Source organism: Equus asinus, chromosome 22 (genome assembly GCF_041296235.1).
Source record: "Equus asinus isolate D_3611 breed Donkey chromosome 22, EquAss-T2T_v2, whole genome shotgun sequence".
NCBI classification, from domain to species: domain Eukaryota; kingdom Metazoa; phylum Chordata; class Mammalia; order Perissodactyla; family Equidae; genus Equus; species Equus asinus.
Window position 1 is genome coordinate 51,398,144 of NC_091811.1, and position 25,291 is coordinate 51,423,434.

Below are 25,291 nucleotides of genomic sequence, written 5' to 3' on the forward strand. Positions count from 1 at the left end.
TCTATTCCCGACACAGTGATCATTTATTTGATTTAGATTTTAGTGCCTATGTCGTCAGCTTCCTCTGGCACCATTCCTGCTCTAGTTACTCTGGCCTTTTCTTTTCCCTAAAGCCCTGTCTCCCACTCACTTCATGGCCTTTGTGCTTGCTGTTCCCTCTGTCTGGAATGTTCTTCACCACCACTCCTTCCCTTGACATTGCCTACTCATCTTTGGGATCTTATCTCAGTTATCACTTCCTGAGAGAAGCCTTTCCTGACCCCTCAGATTGGTTCAGGTTTCCCTGTCCCTGTGTATCTCATAGCATCCTGAACTTTATTTTTATGGTATTTATCACAGTTTCTCACTTAAATGTAAACTGTCTCAGGGTAGTGACTTTGTCTTGCTCATCATTGTATTTCTAGCACTGAGAAAAGAGGGCTTGTTTAAGTAGACATTCAAAAAATATTTAAGTGGATGAATTTATTCATTTGAGTAATTTCCTCCGTTAGACTGTACGCTATGAGAGGGTAGGATGTTTTATTTTGTTCACTAGAGTATTTCCCAATGCCTAGTATGGAATCTGGCACATTATAGGTGCTCAATAAATATTTGCTCACTGACTGACTGAATGAATGAATGGGAAAAGTAGTTTCAAATAAGGATGGCGGCCAGACTAGGGTCAATTCATAAAGAATTTTATTTGCAATGCTGAGGAGCTTATTAAACTTTAGACATTGGGAGCTTTTAAGCTGGAGAGTGACATGAGCAGGCTTATATTCAATCTAGAGGGATCCCTGCAGCAAATATGTGGAGGACGGTTGGAACATTTTAAAGCTATTACTGTAATCCAGGGAAGGGATTAAGTCCTGATATAAGATAGTTGGAAGAAGGAGGTAAATTCAAGAGAGTTTAGAAGTATGCTAGATGTGATTGGATTAAGATAAGGGAGTAGAGGGAAGAATCCAGCATCACTTCCTGTTTCTTGTTTGGGGGACTGAGTAATGCTTCCCACCTAGAGTAGGCACTCTGAGAAGGGCAGGTTTGGGAGTGGATGAATTTAATCGAGACATGTTGTTAATTTTTTTTAACATGGGAAATCTGGATAATTTTATTGGTTGTTCACGGCTTCAGCTGGATTATGAATATTCTTTTTTTTCCTCACACATACTTAATCCTTTAAATGTAAATATACAAAACTCACCCACTCCCTTATTTTATTTTATTTTTATTTTATTATTTTTTTAAAGATTTTATTTTTTTCCTTTTTCTCCCCAAAGCCCCCCAGTACATAGTTGTATATTCTTCGTTGTGGGTCCTTCTAGTTGTGGCTTGTGGGACGCTGCCTCAGCGTGGTTTGATGAGCAGTGCCATGTCCGCGCCCAGGATTTGAACCAACGAAACACTGGGCCGCCTGCAGTGGAGCTTGCAAACTTAACCACTCAGCCATGGGGCCAGCCCCACCCCCTTATTTTTTTAGAAAGTGATTTGAGTTAAGCAGTTCTTTTTCCGGGGATATGTTCAATTTGAGTTGCCTGTGGGATATCCAGGTGTAGATGTACATAAGATAATGCAGAGCTCAGTTGAGGTCTATTTCTGTGCTATTCCCTACAATTTCAGTTAAAACAACCTGATGATTTTGACTTTTTCTCTTAGGCTGTTTTAGCATGCTTTGTCTCCACTCCTTGTAAAGCTGTTCTAGATTTTTCTTCCCTTTGTTTTTGTCCTTCCTCTTTATTCTGCCCTTGCTAGACAGACTCAAGGGCTTCCTACCTTCTGACCGCTGCATTTTTCCCATGTCCACATGCATTTTCCTCTGCCCTCTGTTTTTCTCGAAGATCATTTACATTTTTTTCTTTTATTTAGGTTTTAGGGTTCATTTTGTCAACGAAAATAATCCGTAACCAATCTATAAATGAAAATTTGGCTGAGTTTATTCTGAGCTGAAATCTGAGGACCATGGCCCGGGGCCTTTCTTCCCAAAGGAAGAAAGGGCACCGAAGAAGTGGGGTGCACAGAGTGGTTATATACCCCCAAACAGGGTGTTTCACATATGATTGAAGTGTCATTCCACAGTAGTCACAAGATTGCCCTGTCGGCACAGCACTTGATGGACACAGCAGGTAGTGTGGGTCTGCTATCTCAGAGGGCGTAGCAGGAGGCAAGTCTATTGTCTCGAGCTGGGCGGCCACAGGTGAGCACAGCAATCAGTTTCTAGCCTAAGGAAAGATGCATAATCCTTAAGGAGACGCCAACGGTTGGGAGGGGGAGGGAAGTTGCACCTTTATCTCAAGGGCCTTTGTTCTTGCCATAGGGAATATCTAAAGCAGATATGCAATGCATGCTCAACAGCCAAGGTCAGGCCCTTTTGGAAAGACAAGGTCAGGCCGAATTAGGTTTATACCAAATGGCTTCCTTATATTCTCCAATATATCCTATTACTTGCCATTTTTATTTGTCAATTTTTATCAAAGTTATGTGTGTACATAGTTTGTAGAATTAAATGGTTGTGTAAAGTTTGTTTTAAAAAAAAAGTAACTTTTTCCCTTTTATTTCCCTTTCCTCAGAGGCACTTTTAGCTTTTTAGTTACTACTTGTTGGTATTTATTTCCATTTCTCTAAATAACATGCTTGTATTCTATTTTAGTACCATCAGTTGTAAGATGCACCATTACTTTATGTACTGCTGAAAATGGAAACAGGCCCGAGGTGGGTAGTCTGTAAGAGGCCCTGCATAAAGCTGGGAAACTACATGAACATGTAAATGAGAAATAAATTCACCACACAGAATGGGACAGCAAGGCAACTTCCATGCCTCAGTGTTGTGTAGGAGGGATAAGAACTTCCTTGGGAATTTGAACTGGTTCTCAGTCTGAATTCATACTACCTATGTGGTACAAAAAATTCAAGCAGAGATTTTAATTAAAGCTTGTTTCAGGTTGGTAATGTTGTAGGTGCTTGAAAGAAGCAAATAGCAATTTTAAGATGTCATCAATTGTGTCTGGATTTCAGAGATGTTAAAATTTGAGAAAAAGAAAAGGCATCTTAGAATCAGTGAAATATGGTACCATGTGCCAGACACTGTTCTTAGTACTAGAGATACAGCTGTGAAGCAAGCGATCATCCCTATCCTCACTGAGCTTACATTCTGGGGAGGGGAGTATTTAGACAGAATGTATATGGTGTGTGAGATGTTGCAGATATGTCATAAGAAGACTAACCACTGACCATCGGATTTAGCAGTTTGGAAGTTGTTGCTGATCTTGACAAGAGGACAGGCTTTGGTAGAATAATCAGGAAGCAAAAGCCTGGGATGATTTTGAAAGAGAAAGGGAGGAAAGGAATTTGGAGGCAGTGAGCATAGAGAGCTTCTTTAGGAGTTTTGCTCTCATGAAGAGCAGAGAAATGGATACATAGCTGGAGGGGAAATTGGGGTTAAGAGTTGTTGTTTTTTGTTTGTTTTTTTGCTGAGGAAGATTTGCCCTGAGCTAATCTTCCTCTTTTTGTATGTGAGCCGCTGCCACAGCGTGGCCACTGATGTAGGTCTGTGTCTGGGAACCGAACCTGGGCTGCCAAAGTGGAGCACACTGAACTTAACCACTAGACCACTGGGGCTGACCCAAGACTTCTTTTTTAAAATGGAGGAAATAATTGTATACCTGAAACTAATAGAATATTATATGTCAATTATACCTCAATTTAAAAAGAGGTAAAAAAAAAAAAAGTGGGAGAAATAAGAGTACGTTTCTACAATGCTGATGAGGATGATCCAGTAGAGAGGGAAGTAGTGCTGATGCAGATGTGAGAATGGGGAATGGCTGGCTGGGCCATAGGTTTTGGGATCTGGTGTCCAAGTGGAGATGTTGGCCTTAGACGGGAGCAGTCAGTTCATCCACAGTAAATAACAGGAGGGAAGACAAAGCAAATGGGAACCAGGGCTGATAGTGGTGGTGATTGCTTCTTATTTCACTGAGAAAATGGAAGAAAGGGCAGCAGCTAGGAATGAACATGGAGAGGAGGTGTTGATGGCTTGAGGAGAGAGGGAAAGACATGAAATGGACCTATAGGGGAGTGGGAGAATGGATGGATAAGGAAAAATTGTAGGACTGTCATGCTGAGCTAAGAGACCATTTGAAGTTAGTGATGTGAATCTTGAGTGAGACTGCTGAGTATGGATGTGTATGTGTGTGTTTGTTTTTGTTTTCTTTCTTTTGGCTACATGGTGCAGCATAGATAGAGAATTGTGTTTTTTGTTTTTAACGTGTTATTAGGGAAAAATTAAAATATTCCAAAGTAGATAGAGGCCTTATGTACTCATCCTATAGCTTCAACAGATATTAATTCATGGCCAATCTTATTTTATCTGTATCCTTACCCACTTCCACATTATTACTATTTTTTTTTCCCTTGGCCTGCAGCTTCATTGAGAGGGCTCCAAGGCAGGACCCAGAGCAGTCCATATTATTTTGAAGCAATTTCAGACATCATATTTTATGCATAAATATTTCATGTTGTATCTCTGAGAGATATGAACACTTACCCAAAAATACCATTACCATACCAAAAAATTGGACAATTCCTTAATATCAAATATCCTGTCAGTTTTCAAGTTTCTTTTTTTTTTTTTTTTAAGATTTTATTTTTCCTTTTTCTCCCCAAAGCCCTCTGGTACACAGCTGTAAATATATATATATATATATATTATTTTTTTTTTTGAGGAAGATTAGCCCTGAGCTAACTACTGCCAATCCTCCTCTTTTTGTTGAGGAAGACTGGCCCTGACCTAACATCCGTGCCCATCTTCCTCTGCTTTTTATACATTGGACGCCTACCACAGCATGGCTTTTTGGCCAAGTGGTGCCATGTTCGCACCCAGGATGCGAACCGGCGAACTCAAGGCCGCTGAGAAGCGGAATGTGTGAACTTAACTGCTGCGCCACCGGGCCGGGGCTGGCCCCCATAGTTGTATATTTTTAGTTGTGAGTCCTTCTAGTTGTGGCGTGTGGGATGCCACCTCAGCATGGCCTGATGAGCGGTGCCATGTCTGCACCCAGGATCTGAACTGGGGAAATCCTGGGCCGCCACAGCTGAGTGCGTGAACTTAACCACTCGGCCATGGGGCCAGCCCCAGTTTTCAAATTTCCAGTTGTGCATTGAATGTCCTAAAGGGTTTAGTTGTTTGGTAGGGAGTTGTATTTAACAAGGGTTGGTATTTTGCTAGGCAAGTATGATAAAGTGAGGGGGGCAGGCAAGAGACTTGAGATGTACTCATGGGAGTGATTGTGATGATGGACCTTGAACTCTAAGCCAAGGCAGGAAATGAGGACGTGATGGGAGTGGGATCAGTGCCTTGTAAGTCCTGGGGTCAAATTTGGGTCATTGTTGGAGTCGGGGTACTAGAGGAAGCAATCTGGAAAGATAGTGTAGGGGAGGAAGAACTATTCCTCTCCCCTCTAGGTCCTTCTGGCTTGTCTAAGAATTAAAGTGACATGAGACAGAATAACAAGAGAAAATAAAACAAAGTTTAATAACTTGTATACATGGGAGAAACCCAGGAAAACTGAGTAACTCTCCAAAATGGCTGAAGCCACCACCTTAAATACTATCTTTAGCTAAGGACAGAGGAGAATGTTGGGGGTCGTGGTTTGGGACTTAAAGGAGAGGAAGGCAATTTACATGGAGATGGAAATGCAAATATTTGATAAACAAGTGTTTGCCAGACCATCTATAGACAGTGTGACCTGAGAGATAGAACTTTGATAAAAATGGGCTTGCTGTTGCCTTTTTGTCTATCACACCTATTTTACATTATACTATAGTTATCTCATGGTATTAGTTCCTTCCTGGAATTGGCCTTCTATCTTAAATTCTTTTAGGCAGTTAGGGGGAAGATCAGAGTTTCTTTCAGAGTCTTTAATCAAGCCAAAGAGACACATTTTGGGGTGGCCATTACTGATCCACCACAGTAGGAAGTGGTGAGTGGAGAGTGGGGTGCAGGTCAAGTGGAGGTTGTAGAGGGACTATGTTTACCATGTTTACAAAGTCTAGGATATTGACGATAGGCATGCGTGGCTAAAGTAGGGTCAAGGACAAGATCATTGCATGTGAGGAGGTCAAGGAACTGAGAGGTCAGCATATCACAACAGTCATCCATGGGAACACTGAAATCACCTGGAATTATGACAGGCCAGTGAGGCAGGAACTAAAATCTTCAAGACTTGAGAAGAAATGACCCATGCATATCCAGATGAATGTAAAAAAGAGGAGTGGAGAGGTGGTGGCATGGTCTGACACAGGAGGCTTTTTTAGAAAGGAAGAAAGGAGAAGAATCTGGAAGCAGAAATGAGGTACAAGGTGATTACCTACCTCTTCTACCCCCAGGCCCAGTAGTATAAGGATGTGGAACCACTGCTAGAACTGTAGAAAGAGCAGTGGCCACAGCGCAGTTGGATTTCAGTTAGAGCAAAAAGCTGACGAGATCATTCAGACTAGACGTTGAAGATAATAGGGGATTTTGCTGATGAGTTCCAGAGGATATAGTGGAAAGATTTCAGGAATTGAGGAGGACTGGGAGAGGGGGGCGGTTCATGAACGGGGTTGTACTTAGTCATATGGGGATGAGAGTTTGGAGGATTTGACATGACCCCAGAGTCCTGGGATTTTTGTGGTGAGTGATATAAACAGGAATAGAGATCATAGTGAGGTTCGTCTTGATGTCTCAAGGCAAATTGTAGTGTAAGCAGATGAGGGATAGAAGTGTGGGAAGAAGCTGCAGATTGAGTAAAGGGATTGCTTTCCTCCTGCCCTGTGCTGGTGTGGAGGCTGGGGGAGGGGGAGGGGCTAGAGCTTTGTTACTTGCTCTCTACTGCTGGGGCCAAAGCGGTCAACAGTAAAAAGCTGTTAGTCCAGCTCTTCCAAGACTAGAATTCCTTGTTCCATTCTCTGTTGTTTACCTGCCCTGTCTCTATTTTCTCTCTTTTCTTACTGAAAGCTTAGAGTAGAACATCTAGATATTTTCAGTACCCTATTCTTAAATATTCTGGAAACTGGTTAATGATGCTGTTACTGGCTTGCTGGAGAAATGACAGCAAGATTACCATAAGGAATTGGGGAGGCTCCGCTTTAGAGTTTGAAAGGGAAGGGAGGGAAGAGGTTTAAGGAAGAGTTAGCTTCAGATTCCTTAAATCTGGCCAAGGAAACAGAGGAGTTAGTAGAGGGAAAGAGTTTGACTTGTGTCCTGCGGGGTGGGGAATGGGTGGGAGATGGGCAGGTTGGCGGTGGGCTTGGGGGGTGAGTGAAGTACTGTTTGGATGGAAGGACCCTACCCAAGGATCTGTGTCCTGACAGCTTCCTGAAAGAGCTGTTGCTGGATGAGAGGCTCGATCACTGCTAGATTCATTCATTTCAGTGGATATTTATTAGCATCTACTATGTGCCAAGCACTGGGCTAGATGCTCCGGATACCATGTTGAGCAGATAGACAAGTTCCTGCTTACAAGGACTTACACTCGAGCAGGAAAGACAATTAAATAAGAAATTGGGATTTAATGCCAATGCTATGATAGAAGTAGTGAGAGTTCTTTAGAAGCCCATAGTAAAAGCATTGATTAGTCTCTGATAGGGATAGGGAGGGAAGAGTGCAGGTTCTGGAGTTAGCAACATTTGAACAGAGACCTGAAGGATGAGCAGGAATTAGCCAGACAAAGAGAAGGAGGAGAGTTCCCCGTCCAGCAGCCACAGGTGGACTGTCTCTGCCTCTCCAACTTCCAGATCTTCTTATCTTACCCAGGGAAACAGGGAACAGAGTCATCTATTTTGATTAGTCTTCATCCCCAAGATTCCTATCCACGAGGGGTTGGCAAACTACTCCTCATAGGTTAAATCTGGCTTGCTGCTTGTTTTTGAATGGCTGGCAAGCCTAAGAATGGTTAGCACTTCAAACTGTGAGCTAAGAATGGTGGCAAAAACCTAGATGTCTTCATTCAAAGTCTGCATTCACTCCCCTGATCACACTGTATTATAATTAGTTGTTTACATTTCCATCTCTCAAGAAGAGACTTGAGCTTGAATGATGGCTTGCCTTTTCTTGTATCCACCATTTCCAGCACTGGGTGAGTCCAAAATGATTTTCATGTATGTAATTTCATTTGCTCCCTGTAACAAATCCTCTGAGAATAACACATATATAAAAACTTAAAATAATTGGTGTTTACTCTTTATGTGTTTACATACCATTTCTTCTATTTTTAATAGCAATATTTAAAAAATACATGATGTGGGGCCAGCCCTGTGGCCAAGTGGTTAAAATTCCCCATCCTCTGCTTTGGTGGCCCAGGTTCACAGGTTTGGATCCCAGGTATGGACTTACTCTGCTCATCAGCCATGCTGTGGAGGCATCCCACATACAAAAAACAGAGGAAGATTGGCACAGATGTTAGCTCTGGGTTAATCTTCCTCAAGCAAAAAAAGAGGAGGATTGGCAACAGATGTTAGCTCAGGGCCAGTCTTCCTCACAAAATAAAAAAATATGATGCCATTTTATTTTATTTATTTTTTGGTGAGGAAGATTGGCCCTGAGCTAACATGTTGCCAATCTTCCTCTTTTTTTTTTCTCCCCAAAGCCCCAGTACATAGTTGTATATCCTAGTTGTAAGTCCTTCTCCCATGTGGGATGCCAGCAGAGTGTGGCTTGATAAGTGGTGTGTAAGTCTGTGCCCAGGATCCAAACTGGTAAACCCCTGGCCGCCAAAGTAGAGTGCATAGACTTAACGACTATGCCGTCAGGCCGACCCCAATGCCATTTTAAAAATTAATTGCATTAAATGTAGCTACAGATAATTAAAAATATTTTGTGCTGTAACAAAATGTCTTCAGGGACTGCTGACATACTGACATATATGTACAGCTGTTTGTTCCTATAGTAAATAATCTCAGAATGGTAGATATTTCCAGTTTTTGTCAGCTTTTTATAATTTCTATTTCTTCCTTTGTCAGCTGTCAGTTTTAGCTGCTTTTTCTCTTCTATTTTAAAGATTTTTTTTTTTATTTTTCCTTTTTCTCCCCAAAGCCCCCTGATACATAGTTGTATATTTTTAGTTGTGGGTCCTTCTAGTTGTGGCATGTGGGATGCTGCCTCAGCATGGCCTGATGAGTGGTGCCATGTCCGCGCCCAGGATCTGAACTGGCAAAACCCTGGGCTGCCGAAGTGGAACGTACAAACTTAACCACTTGGCCACGGGGCCGGCCCCTCTCTTCTGTTTTAAATTTGCTGCTTCTGTCTTTTATGGATTCGGGAATTAGAAATCCAGTCTTATTAGAACTGTGTATAAAATAAGGGTAAATAGTCTTGAAGATATATGATGCTTCTCTGTCTGTAACATTTCACATCTAATCTTGTTTTACCTTCAGAATCCATGCTGAATCTGGTCATTGTCTCTGCTGCTACCACCAAGATTCAAGCTGCTGTTCTCTTTCCTGGATTATTGCATTAGCCATCTGACTGATTTCTCTGCTTCTCCCCTTGTCTCTGTACTGTCTGTTCTCAACAGACATCCAGAATGATCCTCTAAAAAGTAAGTCAAATCAGATTGTCACTCCTTTGCTCAAAACCTTCCAGTGGCTTTCCATCTCAGAGTAAAAGACATAGTTCTGATAGTGGCCTAAAAGACTGTTCAGAGTCTGGCCTCAGTTTACCCCTCTGGCCTAATTTCATATAACTCTTTCCTCTGCTCATGTCCCTCTAGCCACAGTGACAAGCTAGCTGTTTTCCTAAGATGCCAGAGTTTTCCTTCTTCAGACCTTTATACTTGCTGTTACCTCTTCCTGAAACGCTTTCCTCTCTGGGTAGCATGACTTGTCTTCTCTTTCTTTAGGTGTCAAGCTCAAATGTCACTGTATCATTGAGGCCCTGGTTCTCCTTATCCTTTTTACCCTGCTTTCTTTTTCTCCATAGCACTTATCAACATCTGATAGGCTGTGTGTGTATGCATGTGCATTTTATTTATTTTAACTTTAACTTTAAAAATGTGTTTCACTGCTGTCTCCCCATAGGCGTAGAACCAGGGTTGGCAAGCCAAAAATGGCCTGCTGCCTGTTTTTGTAAATAAAGGTTAATTAGAACACAGCCGTGCTCATTCATTAGTGTGTTGTCTGTGGCTGCTTTTGCACGACAGCAGCAGAGTCGAGTATTGCGACCATACTGCATGGCCTGTAAAGCCTGAAAGTCTGGCTCTTTACAGAAAAAGCTTGCTGACCCCTGGTCCACAACAATGGCTGGCACACAGTAGGTGACTGAACGTGAAGTGCTATGGCGGGGTGCAGACTGTAAAGTGCTAGTGAGGATATGAGCTAATATTTTAAGTCGTCATTAGACTTTAGTAATTAGAATAATTTGGGAATATGTCAACCATAATAATTTGTTCAACCTGAAGTTCTTGAATTTATTGCAGTCTTTACTATCTGATAGTAGAGATGTACCAACTTTTTGAAGGTGAAGATGATGGTGTTCCAAAGGCACAAGATCCTTTTAAATATTAGTTCTTAGAATAGTGCTACAGAAAGGACTCTAAATAATAAATAGGTGGGATTTGCATCCTGTGAAAAACATGAACCTAAATAAATGTATACAGCTGTCAATCATTTATGCTAAAGGATGGGCATATAGAACAGATAATACTAATAATACATTTGTATTTGACTTTGGAATACATTTTTGTATTGCAAATGGATTAACCTGATTGTTTCAGATACTTCTAATAGTTTTTTTTTTTTTTTTGAGGAGGATTAGCCCTGAGCTGACATCTGCTACCAGTCCTCTTTTTGCTGAGGAAGACTGGGCCTGAGCTAACGTTCATCCCATCTTCCTCTACTTTATACGTGGGACACCTACCACAGCATGGCTTATTGCCTAGCGGTGCCATATCTGCACCCGGGATCCGAACCGGCCAACCCCGGGCTGCCGAGAAGCTAAATGTGTGAACTTAACCGCTGCACCACCAGGCCGGCCCCTCTAATAGTGTTTTAAGTAGCATAATAAAATCAAACTGCAAAAAACCAGCTCAGAAGAATCTGGAAGGTTGTATAGCTTCTCACATCCTGTCTTTGTCTAAATCTTGGCATTTTTAAAAGCTGCATCTGGGGATAAATAGTATCAGGCATGCAAAGCACTTGTGTGGAGAGGTGGAGAAAATTTTAGAAGTATCCTAGTTTTAAAAGGCCTTTACTGGTAACTGAGCTGAGTGGAGAGAAGGAATCTTGAATCTACTTCTTGTTAGACTATATATACTGTATGCTTAGAAAACAAATATCATTTAAACAAATGATAAAGAATTATTGAATCAGGGCTAGAAGAAACTTAGTTCAAAATATATTTGAATGCACCCTTAGCCACTTTGTTCAACACTGGGATACAGAGGTGAATTAGACAGTCATCACCCTCACGAGACTTAACTATCCAATCCCCACCTTACCTCATTTTATGTTGTATAATGAAACGAAGGTTTGAGTGATCAAGTTGCCCAAGGTTATGTAGCTCATTACTGACAGAATGGAGCTAGAATGCAAGTTTCTTTTATGGGAGATAAATGCAAAATATTTATTCACTTATGCAAAGTTTTCTGTGCTCACAAAAGGGTTTATCCCTGTACTAGGTGTTGGAGGATACAACGATAAGTAAAACAGCCACATCACTTTGATGTAGAGCTTAAAAGGAATTTTTGGGGGAAACCAGAATTTTTTCCACTCTATTACACTATACTGTTTACAGTCCTTTATCTCATAGGAGGGTTAGGAGCTCTTACATGTTCATTTTTTATTGTGACTAAGTTCAATGAGTTTAGTGTTTTTCTGACACCCGATGTCAGCTTTATTGAAGGACTTCCTTTTGAATAAGGAAGGAAGAATTAGGTAGTTGTGGATTTTGTGGGAAGTGACCTTTGCTTATTTCAAAATTGGTATAGGGCCTAAATTGTACTATGAGCAAGAGAGAACCTTTTCTCTCCCTTAGTATTGGATGACTCTGCTATCAGGACCTAGAACCCAGACTGATACTTAAAATCTGCCAGGGGCCGGCCCGGTGGCGCTGCAGTTAAGTGCGCACATTCTGTCCGCTTCAGTGGCCCAGGGTTCACAGGCCCGGATCCCGGTTGCGGAGATGGCACCGCTTGGTACACCATGCTGTGGTAGGCGTCCCACATATAAAGTAGAGGAAGATGGGCATGGATGTTAGCTCGGGGCCAGTCTTCCTCAGCAAAAAGAGGAGGATTGGCAGCAGTTAGCTCAGGGCTAATCTTCCTAAAAAAAAAGAGCAGTAGAAGGAGACTTCACATAACAAACACCTCTTTTTTTCAGTGGAGAGAGGACCTGGGGTGTTTGGACTTGGCATTCTTTTTCCTCTCTTTTCTTCCTTTCTGTATAAGAGTAGGCATAATGGTGCTTCCATTCCAAAAGAGAAAACAAAAGAAACAAAGAAAGAAAAAATATCCCACAAACTGTGAAAAATTCTACAATTTATAGATTTGTTTGAATCTATGAGTAACATTTTTGCAAGGGGTAAAGAGTATGTGTGCCAGTTTGCTGTTTACGCTTTTAGTTGAGTTAGTTTAGCCAGCTTTCTTAATGCCTGCAGGGATCCTCCTAAGGGAAATTTTGAAAAGAGAGTCAGTGATAGAAATAATTTGAAATTTAGGCACTCTAAAGCAGGTGGTAAAGCGGGTTATAAGAGACTTTGAATAGCACCAGGAATGGTCTCTGGAACTGCTCTACTGCCTGACCCCATCTGAAGACTTGGCTCACCTTATATAGTCATCTGGCTTTGGAGGTAAAATATTCAGAAAAGTTGGGATATTATGATATATGTGTTTGTGGAGGCTATAGCGTTTTTTCCTTTTCTCTCTAGATGAAAGGCGGCAGTGAACATGTTTCCTTTATTTGTTTGTAGTCAAACAGACAATGTGAATATTGCATTTTTGTGTTCATTTTGTTTTCTTTTTCTTCCTATTTTACTTCTTTCTTTACTTTTCTGTCTGGATTTGTGCATCATGAGAGATTCCCCCAAATTCTCTGATAATCTGAAAGAAGTGGATAGTTTAGTGAATAGGAAGTTGTTATAGAAATAGAAAAGAGAAGCAGGTTACTCCTCCCACTTCTGGGAAGAAGAGATGCCTGCATTTAATCATTTACCTGTATTATTTTTTTTGATATCCAGATCTATACATTGTTGATTTGAGGGTAGAAGGAAAAGCCTATTAGCTTTTATTTTAAATGATTCAGTTATTTTTTTACTTGGTATTTGGCACATACTTTTACAAAGCTTTAATAGAATTCTACAAACATGCTAATTTGTGGTGGTATAAGAACCTCAAGAAGAGTCAGAAAAGAAAGTTTTGGAATGAGTTACATTCCCAAGGAAGGACAATACATTCCCATCTTGAAATACTGAAAATGGTGAGGACTTCTCACTGCCGTTCTTTAACCTCGCCTGCACTTGGAAGAGGCAGCATCTCCTTTTGAGATGTTTTTCAGTTGTTTTGTTTACCAGCATTCTCCTTCTGTCCAGCTGATGCACATTACTACCCACAAGGTTTCTGTTGGTTTGAAGGGAGTAGAGGTGGGGAGAAGGAAGAGTTAACTCTTCCTGCTTTTAAATCTGCTAGTATTACATACTAATTTCAACTAGATGAAAACATACCTTTTAGAAGATTTAATGCATGGTATGCTACATACATTATGCATTAATTTTAAGAATTACAATATAGTAGCATGGATTTATGAATGACATGGACAGCAAATTATTTCCAGTCTACATTACTCTTTTGAACAAAATAATTCCTTGCTAGAGCAATATTTTTCTGGCATGTTACAGGCCATGAGAGTGGTTTGGAAGGATCTGAATGAATGCTGAGTGTAAAGATTTTTGGTGCAACTTGATTTTACTTTCTTTCCTCAGAGTGTCAGAGGATTAGTTTGATCCTGAATGAGAAAAAAGCTGCTTTGTGAAACCAGTAGTTCCATGGAGTCTAGGGGTATTAGAGAGATTTTTAATTTGGGGCTTAGAAAGCCAGAAGATCTGAGCAGTGATATGCCCTTTTCCCCCTGTATTAATGAATCTAAAATATGTTGATTTAATGTTTAGTTTGTGTATTGATTTCTGGTTCATGCTTCTTAAAGCTGTATGTATATATTTGAATCAATTTATTTTGTTAAATATTTAATAATTCTGTCCTTTCATCTCACATAGACGAATGGAAAACAACTATTATGTTTGAAAACAACAGGTATATTTAATATTTTTATGATTGTACAGGTGTTGACTGGCCAAAAAGTCTTTTGGATCAGAACAAGCATTTGTCAAATGTAGGTTTTTAATTCAATCTGAAAATGTACCATCTATTTTATTGGTGACTATAGTTAACAAAAGTAGTTCAGACAAAAGTTTCTAAGCATTTCTGAAATGTTGAAGCTTCTGTTCCTGAGAGTGCTTTATTTACACTATACATCAGGGACAAAAAAGCAGCTGGAAATATCATTTCAAAGAATTCTTTTGTGAGTTTTGGACTCTTTCAAGAACGACCAACTTCGACAGTGACTATGCTTCTTAGAGTCTTAAAATTTCAAAACTGGGAGGAGAAAAGTCATAAATTTTGTCTGGACCTTCCTTAAATATATACATGGGTGAAAAAGGATGTTGCCTTCTCTTGAACTTTTGCATTAAAATTTTCATTTTCTATGGTTTCTACCACATGTTGTATGAAATTCATTGCTAAAGACTTAAAAAAATAGACACAATCATGATTTTCCTACAAATGTAAAATGAATGTGTTAACTCATTAACTGAGAACCAGTAAAATGTTAAAAGTGGTTCAAAGGAAAATTCAAAGAACCACACATATATAGGATCAAGAATGCTGAAATGAATTTACAAATTGAGGCAAAACTGGCTTTTTCTACAGGGAGATGAGGGAAATCATTCCTCCTTCCACTGGGCAGAATTTACTTCCATATTTATGGACAAAAATCCTTTGTATTGTTATTAGTTATCTACAGGTTTCAGTTATAAAGTAGCTCAAAGATCAGGAAAGACGCAAACCCACGGAATCAGATAAGTAGGATGGATGCACATTACACAATGCCCAGTTTTCCATTGAAGGTGCCCAGTGATCTTTTTGATTCAGTTCGAAGTCTTTGACAGTTTTCCCTACATTGTAAAAGGGCAAAATAAATGGGTCCATATTCTGTTATTGACAACAATCCGGTGTCTGTTCATCTCAGGGCCTTACTATTATTCCTTGTAAATAAAGTCAGTTTTCAAAACAAAAGAAAATCATTATTCTTAGGTGGATATTTTCTGGTATTTTGATCAACATTAGAACACTTCCTCAGGTTAGCCTTAAACTGGGTACTTAAACTGTAGCTGTGAATGGTTAGGCAGCAAGTCCTGTAAGACTACCCACTGCCTAATATTATGTGGATATTCATTTAGTAAAGAACAGTAATAATTTGAAGGTAAGTGAAACTTGTGCCCCATTTTAGTCTTTACAAGGACACATTAATTTGTCACAACTTTAGCAATTGCCCAGTGTTAAGTACTTTCTACCCTGGTGGTTGAACCCAGGGAGGAGAGGGCACGGAGTTGGCCTTCTCTACTCCACATTCATGCTGTCTAGTTTCACCTGGACCTTTGCTGCTTTGTGATCTTTTTATTAGCCTCATATTTATTCCCTTGCACATTCCGGACTTTAAAGTGGCAGTGTGGTATAGTGGTAAGAAACAGAATTTGTAGTCTCACAGACCTGGGTTTGAATCACCACCCCAGCACTTACCAGCTTTTCAATCTTGGGAAATTTTCACAATCTCAAGTTCTTCAATTAAATGAATAATAAATACTAAACAGGATTTTGTATGTAAAGGATGTAACAGTGCCTGGCACATGGTAGGCAGTAAATGTTAGTTTTCTTATCTATTCCTCTCAAGCCTTCCTGCTTCCTCTCCTGTTTGCAGTACTGAAACAATCGGAGTCATTTGGTATGACCTCCCTCATCTTCCCTCTTCTGCTTCGGTATTCTTATTTTTTTGTTTGTTTCAGAAGTATGTTTCTTTTGCTTCACAGAGTTGTGAGGATTAAATAAGATAATGTGTATGAAATTGCTTAGTACATTTCCTGTACATATTAGCATTAAATAAAGATTAGTTGAATCTAAATGTAAGGTCAATTTTATCTTTGTATCTTCTCCTTTAAGTTATTTTCTACTTCTAAGAGTATTACCTTCTCTGTAGTATGTTTGATGGTTCCTTCTCTTTCAAAAAGTATTCCCTATCTAGGAGCAAAACCCCTTTTGCTTGGCCTTCCTAGAAATCTGACTAATACCCTATTTCTTTCATTCCTTTGTTGTCATACTTTCAGTTGAATAGTTAAGGGGTTTGGGCTCCACTTTTTCCCCACCTGCTCTCACATTAAACCCCTGCATTCTAATATACCATAATTCTCTCCTGAATCTGAAATGGCACCCTCCCACTCAAACTCCTACAGGGCTTGGAATGTAGTAGGAGTTCAATGAATATTAGTTGAATAATGAATGAAGTGAGAAGCTTTAAAGTACTATCACTGAGAGCTCTCTAATGCTTTCAATCATTGGGTGTAAAGAAATCTGATAAGAAACTATTATACCTAAATTCAGTGTAACTGGATCCTCTTGTATGACGTGAATTTTGTTCTTTTTCTGAGAAACCCGAGGTTCGTGTCAGCTTCCAGAATGAAATTTTAAATGTTATGTTTTAGAGAAAGTTTATCTCAAGGCAAATTTATTAGCAAAAGCATCTTTTCTATTTTTCCGATGAAGAGAACTCAGACTATTATTTTTCCAGTTCAGTGATGCTCTGACCTTGGTTCTTGAGCCCCAGGTAGGCCTTTCAGCAGCCATCTTTCTCTGAGACCTCCGTTATATTAACCAGACTGTGCTGGCGTAGGGTAACCGTGCTGCGCTCTGGATTAACGATCAGCAATAATGGCACGAGGCATGTTCTTTTAAATACAACAGTCCCAGCTTTGGTCAATTTGATATCTCTTTTGCTGTTTTAATAAGTAGACTTGTTGACAGTTAATATTTTTGCTTTATCTGTCTAGTAGATAGTATTAGTTTGCCAAAAGTTATTAGAACAAGTTTTCTTTGATTATAATAGAAGTCCTTTTACCTGTTACTGTCCAATCTTATGTAGTTTACTGTAAATTGAAAAAGTTGGTTAAAACAGGAAATAAAAATGATACATATATACCATAAGCATTTTATTTAGATTAAAACAAATAAATGTATATTCACCCACTTTTTGATATATTAAATATGAGCCTGCTGATTAGAGTTCTTCATCTTTTTGGCATTAATTATACCCTGTGATGCGTTGCTTGCAACTTCCAACTACAGTTTTTCTAAGTGGAGTGAGAACTCTTAGAGATTTGAAGCAATGAGTGTAGACTGCTAGATTTTTACTTTTTCCCAAAGCTTATTTATCTGTCTCACCCACACTTAAATTGAGGACAGTTTTCAAAAGATTTATAGTCAGTCTTCAAGAGCCTTCAACTTAGTTTTCAAAGAAATAGCAACCTTTCTTACATTCATAGTTCATTAATGTATTTAGTATTTCATTACAATTATGTAATTGTAATTATGGGCACAACTGGCAGTAAGTAGGTTTGAGAAAAAATGCATCAGACTCAGTGTAGTGTAGTGGGAGCAAAAGGCTCCAGTGCCAGTGTTGCCTGTTAGCTACCAGTGTTCAGCCAGGGGGTTGGTCAGTGCATGGTAAAAGGAATGGGGAGCATCAGTTAAACTGTCACCTTAAGAGGTAAAAAGGATGTCTTTATTTTCTTTTTTGTAAAACTTTAATGTGTAATATACATGAAATATAATGCAAAATCCTAAGGGTACAGCTTGATGAATTTTTACACAGTAAACACACTCATATAACTGTCACTCAGATCCTGATGCTGGGACAGTACCAGGATCCTAGAAGTCTCCCTTGTGCCCTGATCCAGTTTCTCTCCCACCACTATTCTGACCTCTATCACTGTCAGTTTTGCTCATTTATGACCTTCATGTAAATGGAATCATACAGCATGTACTATTTTGCATCTGACATTGTTCACTTAGCATTGTTTTTGAAATTGATCCATGTTATATCAGTAGCTTGTTCTTTTTCACCGTGGCATGACATTCTGTTCTGTGAATATATCACAATTTATTTATCCATTCTTTCATTGATAGATGTTTAAGTTTGTTTCTAGTTTTGCACTCTTACAAATAATGCTGCTGTAAACATTCTTGTGTCTCTCTTCGGTGCACACACACATGCATTTCTGTTGAGCATATAGTACTCAGGAGTGGAACATCTGATCATAGTGTATGCTTATGTTCAGGCTTAGTAGATTTTGCTAAACAGATTTTTACACTCCCACTAGCAATATGTGAGAATCAGTTACTCCCCAATCAGTTACTCCCCATCTCCCAATGGCCCCTTTAAAAAACTTTATTGGGGCCGGCCCCGTGGCTGAGCGGTTAAGTTCGCGCGCTCTGCTCTGGCAGCCCAGGGTTTCGCCGGTTTGGATCCTGGGCACGGACATGGCACCGCTCATCAGGCCATTTTGAGGTGGTGTCCCACGTGCCACAACTAGACGGACCCACAGCTAAAATATATAATTATTTTCTGGGGGGATTTGGGGAGAAAAAAGTAGGGGAAAAAAAAAAAGATTGGCAACGGTTGTTAGCTCAGGTGCCAATGTTAAAAAAAAAAACAACTTTATTATGTATTTATTTTTGTCTTTTATGTTGGATATTTGATTTTTTAAAATATTATATAGAATATTCATGAACCCACTGTTTAACCTAAGAAGTTTAATATTGAATATTGGCAATATCTTATGTGTTCTCCTCTCTAACGTCCTCTTGCCTTTCAAGGTAAATAGTCTAAAAATTTTTTTTTTACTCTTTCTGTTCCCTTTTCAAAAAATAATTTTATTGGATATATATGTGTGTCTAAATAATATATTGTCTAGTGTTAGTTGTATTTGAATTTTTTTTAAAAGGTTATCATGCTGTATGTAATCTGGGAATTGATTTTTTTTTCTTTTTCCTTTTTCTTTTGCTGAGGAAGGTTGGCCCTGAGCTAACATCTGTTGCCAATCTTCCTCTTTTTGCTTGAGGAAGATTGACCCTGAGTTAACATCTGTGCCAGGCTTCCTTAATTTTGTACATGGGTTGCTGCCACAGCATGACTGCCAACAAATGGTGAAGGTCTGTGCCCAGGAACTGAACCTGTGCTACCAAAGCGGAGCACACTGAACTTAACCACTAGGCAACCAGGCTAGCCCCTGATTTTTTCTTTTTTTTTATGCTTACCATTATATTGTTAAGATTCATCCTCATTGTTGTATATAGTTGTATTTGACTCATTTTCTCTGCAGTATAATACTTGATTTAGTGAATAAATCACAATTTATTTACTCTCTTGTTGATGACATTTGAGTTGTTTCCATTTCTTACTTTTATGAATTCTACGTGTTTTCTGGTGTACCATGAGCAAGAATTTCTGTGGGTACTTAGGAATGTGATTTCTGGGTCAGAGGATTGATAAATGTTCTACCTCACAAAATAATGCCTGTATTCCAACAAGGCTGTACCAGTTTACACTCCTACCAGCAACAGATCAGAGATGAGATTGTTTTCATTATGAGAGAATTTTAAATTATGAGCTTAATTACTTTTAGAGATATAGGACTATTTAGCATTTCTATTTTTGCATGTGTCTGGTAACTTGTGTTTTTCAAGAAATTTGTTACTTAAATTTTCAAATGTATTGATATAAGGTTGTCAATATTTTTGTCTTTTTAATGTCTGTAAGATCTATACTGAGTCTTTTTTAAAATTTCTGATATTGGTATTTGTGCTTTACTTTCTTTCTTTGGTCAGTATTTCTAGGGGTTTTCTTGCTGGGTCAAGAGATCAATTTTTTCTTTCATAATTTTTTTCTTATTGCTTTAAAATTGTTAAAAATTATGGTAAAATACACATAACATAAAATTGGCCATTTTAAAGTGTACAGTTCAGTGACATTCAGTACATTCGTATTGTTGTGCACTTATCACCATCATCCATCTCCAGAACTTCATCTTTCCAAACTGAAACTTCTGTATCTATTGAACACTAATTCCTTATTCCCTTCTCCCCACAGCCCCAGGCAACTACATTCTTCTTTGTCTCTGTGAATTTAACTACTCTAAGTGCCTCATATAAGTACAATCACACTGTATCTTTCTTTTTGTAACTGACTCATTTCACTTAGCATAATGTCCTCAAGGTTGATCCATGTTTTAGCATGTGTCGGAATTTCCTTCATTTTTAAGGCTGAATAATAGTCTGTTTCATAATTTTTTATCACAAGTATTGGCACATAGCAATTCATGTTAAATACTTATTAAATGATCAGTTAATTATTTTTTTAAGCTAACAGGAGTATTATAAATCACTTTCTCTATGTGCAGGGCATCTCCCTTTATGGATTACAATCAGTGAATAAATTTGCTCTTAAATACCTTGTTTTGTTTTTGCCTAATAGCTGCCACCATTCCCTTGTGCTGCTTGCACATCTGCGCTTTGGGGCAATGGGAGAAATGAAGTTTGTATATGTGTGTAGGGGGGTGGGGATGAAATGATCCATATTGTTTGAAACCATTACTGAAAAATTTATACAGCTGAGGATAATTTGGCTTGATTGGTTTTGGGTTACAGCCACCTGCATGAGGAGGCGGCGGGTACAGACAACTCTAACCACTCAAGCTAGCAGTGAAATGGAAAAGAGGAACAGATATGTATTCCTCCTCTGCTCCTTTTGAGCCCCCTCTACTCCCACACGTACAGCTGCCACTGATGACTAAGTTAAGCAATTTGGAGGGTCCTGTATCTATTAATAGTAGTAAAGAGGAGTTGTGGTATCACATGGTTTCTGATTTTCCACTTAGAAAATATTTTAAAATTTCCGAAATTTTTTGTTCCAATTTCCAATTCTATGTTCCAATTCAAATTTTTTATTTAAAAAAAGAAATTTATTGGTTTTTATAAATGAAAATTTCATTTTCCAAAATAAAATTAATGGTGACCAGACCTCTTAGAATTATGGGAGAGTTTTTAGAGTGGCACATGGATTAGAAAGTTAGAGCCACTGATTAAGACATTTGTTGAGAAAACAGACTTATGGAAAGGTCTAACGTACACTTTTTTGACCTAAGGAAATCATCTCTTTTGTTCCTAATTATTTTTTAGAATATATCAGTGCATTAATTTAGGTCTTTCTCCCTTTTCATATTCCTTATAAGGCTAATGAGAATGATATTTATTGGCAAACTGATGATATTGTGGAATAAGAACTCTTGGTTACTTTCTCACAACCAAAACTCTTTAAAAATGAGGAAAAAAAAGTTTTTATTTGGAACTTACCATTTTCTTGTTTTTGGTTATGATCCTGCAGATCTAGAGAGTTAGCATTTGTAGGTTCTTATGGACACATTTCTTGAACCTGTTGATTGGGTTTCTAAGTTGTAATAAATATATTTAGATTCAATTGAGAGTTTTCAGCTTTGGTTTAGTTTAATGGGAAGGGGTCTCTTAAAAAAAGTATTAAATTTTTTTGAACAGGTCATATGTTTATACAGTTCCAATGTCAAAACATAAAAAGGTAGATTGAAAAGTGTTTCTTACCCTAGTTTCCTTTTTTTGTTTCCATTCCTCAATGGATCATCACTGTTGCTAGTTTCTTATTTGTCCTTCCAGATATACCATGTAGGTATATGCAAGCCATTGTAAATATATTCTTCTCCCCCATCATATTCATTTAACAATACATCTTACTATATTAGTATATGAAGAACTTCCTCTTTTCTTAAAAACATTTGTATAGTATTTCATTGTATGGATGAACCATAGTTTATTAAACTAGTGTCCTAGAAATTGTCCTGCTGGGTCAAATAGTATTGTTATGCATAGAATTGGGTTCTCTGCCTGATGCGCATAAACAAGCCCATTAATTATGGCATCTGCCTTTGTGGGGAGAAATCAGCTTTTATTCTGTGAGATGGATCCATCTCTAGGGAGACAGGGCGCGGGTGCCCTCAGAGGTGTCTCCCCCATTCAGGATGTGGGGCAAAATTTAAGAGGAGAAGAGACTGGCACATGGAAACACTGATGGGACAAGTTATGATTGGTGGGCTTCAGGCATTTATAGTAATGTTTTAAACATTTATGACAGAGTTCTAAACAGTATTGATGAGGTGAGGAAGGAATTTTGACACTGGATCTTCCTGAATGAGGGACCTCTCGATTCAGAGAAGAGTCTGACTTTCACGTTCTGGTTGAGTCCTGGTCCTTGGGTTCCCTGGGAAAGATCTTTGGTTCCAAGATCATTTCAGGTCACGATTTCTTCTTTTGTGCATGCCCTGACTATGTGACTTTGCAGTTTTTCTGAAAGACAATTCTTAATCATTCTGGTGATAAGAGATCAGCTCAGTTGAACTGGTCCCGGAGGGCCTGCAGTTACAGTATAAGCATTTTTAATTTTGATAACTACTGTCTAGTTTTCCATAAGCATTGTACAAATTTACGTTCTCACTTAGATATGAGGGGGCCTGTTTTTCCACAGCCTTACTGCCAGTCTGTACAATCATTTTGGATATTTGCTAGTCTGAGGGTAAAAAATGGTGTCTTTTTAATTTGCATAAAATAGGTTAAAGTATTTTTTGATCTAAATGTACACATATATGATATAAAAAGTCAAATAGTAACTATCACAAGGCTTAGAAATTAAAAAAAACAGTCCTCTGTTTCTTCCTTCCCCATTCCCTATTCTAGCTTTTCATGGGTGATCATAAGCATTTCTTGTGGTATCAACCCCCATATTTCTTAATAACATAGCTATACTGACTTTTTAATCTTTTCAGGGGCAATCCTATAATGGAAGCTGAGGATTTAGTTTTCTTCTCTCCTGACCTGTCCCTCCTTTCCTCCTGGTTCTATTGATAGGTAGATTTTGTAACAATCTGTATTTTAAACTTAAAATAACTATAAGTACCTTTGTGTATAGCCCAATTAATCCTTTATTTGTTAGTGTGACAGGTCCTTAGAATGCATGCTAATGTGAAAAGCTATGTACCCCAAGACTTGAAAATTATACCATCTGTCTCTTTAGAGTGCAATTCCTTAATTGCACATCATCTAAATTAAATGGAGTTGCCATTCTAAAGCTCTAACAGTACCTGTAATTATGACCTATTGTTTGTAACTCATAGTATTGGTAAAGTTTTTGTTTTTTATGTAACATAATCTGATTCTTGCAACCTTTTAGTTCTAGGGGACACATCTCTCATTGCAGTTAATATCAGCGACTGTTTATTGAGTGGTTGTCAGTAAATGGTCAGGCATTGTTCTAGGTGCTACATCTGTATGAACTCATTTAAACCATGTGACAACCGTGTGAGGAAGATTCTAGCATTATTTGCATTTTACAGGTGAAGAAACTGAGACAGAGAGAAGGTAAGTAGCTTGCTTGAAGTTGTTCGGCTAGGAACCAGTGGAGCTGGAATGGAAACCCAGGCAGTCTGGCTTTAGAGCCCTCACATATCCACTCTGCTACGCTGCATCTATGTTAACAATATACTCAACCTCAGCAGAGCATGTGCTTTGGTTTGGTTTTCTACTAGTGGTGATAGATTTATGCTAGTCCATGCATGTTTAACATTTCTCATTTCTTTTTCTTTTTTTCGAAACACTATGTTCCTGAAAGTTTTAAAAAATAATTTTACTTTTAATTGTGGTAAAAAGCACATAACATAAAATTTGCCATCTTAACTATTTTTAAACATACAGGTCAGTAGTTTTAAGTATATTCACATAGTTGTGCAATGGATTTCCAGAAATTTTTCATTTTGCAAAACTGAAACTCTACACCTATTAATCAACAATGTCCGATTTTCCTCTTTCTCTCTCCCCTGGCAACCACCATTCTATTTTCTGTCTCTATGAATTTGACTACTTTAGATACCTCATATAAGTGGAATCATACAATATTTGTTTTTTTGCGACTGATATTTCACTTAGCAAAATACCCTCAAGGTTCATCCATGTTGTGGCATGTGACAGGATTGCCTTCTCTTTAGAGGCTGAATGATATTCCATTGTATTCATTTGCTACACTTTGTTTATCGATCTCTTGAAGGACATTTGGATTGCTTCTGCCTCTTGGCTATTATCAGTAGTGCTGCAGTGAGTGAACATGGGTGGGCAAATTTCTCTTTCATATCTTTCTTTCAGTTCTTTTAGATATATACTCATAGGTGGGATTGTTGGATCATATGGTAGTTCTATTTTTAATTTTTGAGGAACCTCCATACTGTTTTCCCTAGTGGCTGCATCATTTTATATTCTCACTAACAGTGCACAAGGGTTCCAATTTCTCCAGTTTCACCAATACTTATGTTCTGGTTTGTTTTTGTTTTTGTTTCATAGCAGCCATCCTGATGGGTGTGAGATGATATTTCATTGTGGTTTTGATTTGTATTTCTCTAACGATGAGTAGTAAGTATCGTTTCACATGCTTGTTGGCCATTTGTGTATCTTTGGAGAAATATCTATGCAAATCCTTTGCCCGCTTTTAAATTGAGTTACTTATTTTTTTTGCTGTTCAGTTGTAAGAGTTCTTTATATATTCTGGATATTAACCCCTTATCAGATGTATGGTTTGCAAATATTTTCTCCCATTCCATAGGTTGCCTTTTCACTCTGATGTACAGAAGTTTTTAAGTTTGATGTAGTCCCATTTCGTTTTTTTTTGACTGTGCTTTTGGTGTCATATCCAAGAAATCATTGCCAAATTCAATGTCATGAAACTTTTCCTCTGTTTTCTTCTAGGAGTTTTGGGTCTTATGTTTGAGTCTTTAATCCATTTTGAATTAATTTTTGAATATGGTCCAACTTCATTCTCTTTCATGTGCGTATCCAGTTTTCCCAGCACCATTTGTTGAAAACTGTCCTTTCCCCATTGAATGATCTTGGTACCTTTGTCAAAAATCATTTGGCCATATATGAGAGAGTTTATTTCTTGGCTCCCTATTCTGTTCCATTGGTCTAAATGTCTGTCTTTATGCCAATACCACACTTTTGATTATTGTAGCTTTGGTAGTATGTTTTGAAATCAGAAAATGTGAGGCCTCCAACTTTGTTCTTCTTTTTCAAGATTGTTTTGGCTATTTGAGGTCTATTCCTGAAATTAAAAATACATA

General features: G+C 38.5%; 1 protein-coding gene across 1 annotated transcript in view; it reads left to right on the forward strand.

Annotated features, from left to right (window-relative positions):
* The window catches only part of SPATS2 (spermatogenesis associated serine rich 2), a 131,807-nt gene that overhangs the window by 30,020 nt on the left and 76,496 nt on the right, over window positions 1–25,291 (forward strand). Inside the window, 1 exon segment of the mRNA XM_044755712.2 lies at window positions 9,388–9,551. The gene's annotated coding sequence lies outside the window, so the exon portion shown is untranslated.